The following is a 2,554-nucleotide window of genomic DNA, read 5'->3' as shown; positions in this document are numbered from 1 at the left end:
GTTGGCATCTGAGTTTACTTATACACCACATACAGTTTACATCTTCCTTAACTACTCTTCCCCGGGTAAATTCTGATTATACTTGACATCCAGCTAAGAGGGCCCATCTCTTCTCAATTTCTAATCAGTATGTTCAGCAAATATTTATTGAGCCCTTACTGTGGGCAAAACATTGTACTGGATAATTGGGGAGAAAAACAGATAATTCCCTTATTCGATAAATGTCTACTGAGCACAATCTAGTGAATCATTATAGTATGGCCTCATTGTTTTGTTTGAGGTGTATTAGTCATAAAAATATTTTATACCGGTCATATCTTGTAATTATAAAACCCAGTATACTATCAAAAATAAGTAATTTTGTGGTTATCTGCCATTTAAAAGTATCCAGTGTTTGTTTGCATCCCATTATTACAAATAATGAAAAATGTTTTAATCTGTAATAAACTGGTTTATTGTGCAGTGACTGTAATATACTAGAGTTATATTAAACTGCTAACTCTGCCTCATGAAACACATATTAGGAAATAATCCCAAAAATAAATATTTAACTTTGCATTAGATACCAAGGAGACACTGGGTGCTATAATTAGATTATTTTGAGGCAGACAGAGAGGTGTTGTCCCAACTGATTTAGTATGTTGTGTAATTGAGAAAATGTTCACCAGATTCTAATTTTTAGTGATTTACATGTACATTTATAGGGGACATGTTCTGTGTATAGTGAATAAATAACTTTTATAGTAAAAAAAAAAAAAAAAAATAGTTACTGCTTGGTGGGAAAGGGGGACCGTCAAAAGAACACTCCCAGAAAAATCTGAGTGTATTTATAACTATCTTGTTAAAGTCTGGCTATCATGTTAAGCAGAGGGCCTTTCCTGGAGACAATGACTACAACAAGGAAATGGTTAATTCTAATTTCATTCATTTGTTATCCTCCATCAGAGACCAAAAAAGTTCTTCTAGAGGATAATAAATATGTCCTGGAGGATGGCAGAAGGGCAACTAGTATCTGGTTGCACATAAAATACAAGACAACCAGTTAAATCTGAATTGCAATAAATCTTTTTTTCACATACTAAAAAATTATTTGTGCTGTTTTCCTCAAATTCAAATTTATCTAGGTATCTTGTGTTTTTTTTGTTTGTTTTTGAGACAGTGTCACTTTGTTATTCTGTAGCATCATAGCTCACAGCAACCTCAAACTCTTGGGCTCAAGTGATCCTGTTGCCTCAGCCTCCCTAGTAGCTGGGCCTACTGGTGTCTGTCACAACACACAGCTATTTTTAGAGATGGGGTCATGCTCTTGCTCAGGCTGGTCTTAAACTCCTGAGCTCAGGCTATCCACCTGCCTTGGCCTCCCAGAGAATCACAGGTATGAGATACTGCACGAGCCTAGTATCCTGTGTTCTTTTCTTTTTTTTTTCCCGAGACAAAGAGTCTCACTTTGTCACCCTCAGTAGAGTGCCGTAGTGTCACAGCTCACAGCACCCTCAAACTCTTGGACTTAAGTGATTCTCTTGCCTCTGCCTCCCAAGTAGCTGGGACTACAGGTGCCTGCCATAACATCCAGCTATTTGTTGTTATTGCAATTGTCACTGTTGTTTCGGCAAGCCTGGGCCAGCTTTGAACCCACCAGCCTGGGTGGATGTGGCCGGGCCCGACTCACTGAGCTACAGGTGCCGCCATATCCTGTGTTCTTATTTGCATGTCCTGATAACCCTAATCTGGTGAGACTCGTCAATCAGATTGTCTTGTTAAACATAGCCTTGAGAATAAATCCAGTTACTCGTACAGAATCAGTATATTCACAAGGAAGTTCCTTAAGCTCTTTACAATAAAATTTTTCAAAATGAATTCTACATGATACAGATTATAAAATAATGATAGCTTTAAAAAAAGTATAAACACCAAAATTATAAACACTGCCTTTCTTATTCCATTTAGAGAGATACATATGAATCTATTTGAATAAAAAAGGTTTCTTGAGCTTGTCAAGAAGGAAGACATCATTTTATTCTGGATGAAATTTAAAGGACTAAAAAGTTCCACTCTGGGCAGCGCCTGTGGCTCAAGGAGTCGGGCACTGGCCCCATATACCAGAGGTGGTGGGTTCAAACCCAGCCCTGGCCAAAAACTGCAAAAAAAAAAAAAACCTTTCTGCTCTGTGAAAACACTAAGGGTGTATTTGTTAGAAATCCCTCATTAGTGCAAACTCCATTCTAAGAGTCATTCAACCTCTACTACTGTTGATGCCCTGGCTTACTGTCCTCTTCCTGGAATGGGACAAAAAGCATGTGTAACCACATGACAGTGATGGGAGAGAAGGAAAATAACTCATCAATTTCAGATGATTTTATTTTTTTTAAGTTCATTTGTTTTTTCTCATAGAGACAGTCTCACTTTATTGCCCTCCATAGAGTCACACAGCTCACAGCAACCTCCAGCTCCTGGGCTTAAGCGATACTCTTTTTTTTTTTGAGATAGAGCCTCAAGCTGTCCCCCTGGGTAGAGTGCTGTGCCATCACAGCTCACAGCAACCTCCAACTCTTGG

This window comes from Otolemur garnettii, unplaced genomic scaffold (genome assembly GCF_000181295.1).
Source record: "Otolemur garnettii isolate 467f Iridium unplaced genomic scaffold, OtoGar3 scaffold00081, whole genome shotgun sequence".
Classification (NCBI taxonomy): Eukaryota; Metazoa; Chordata; class Mammalia; order Primates; family Galagidae; genus Otolemur; species Otolemur garnettii.
Note: the sequence above shows the minus strand (reverse complement) of the source record.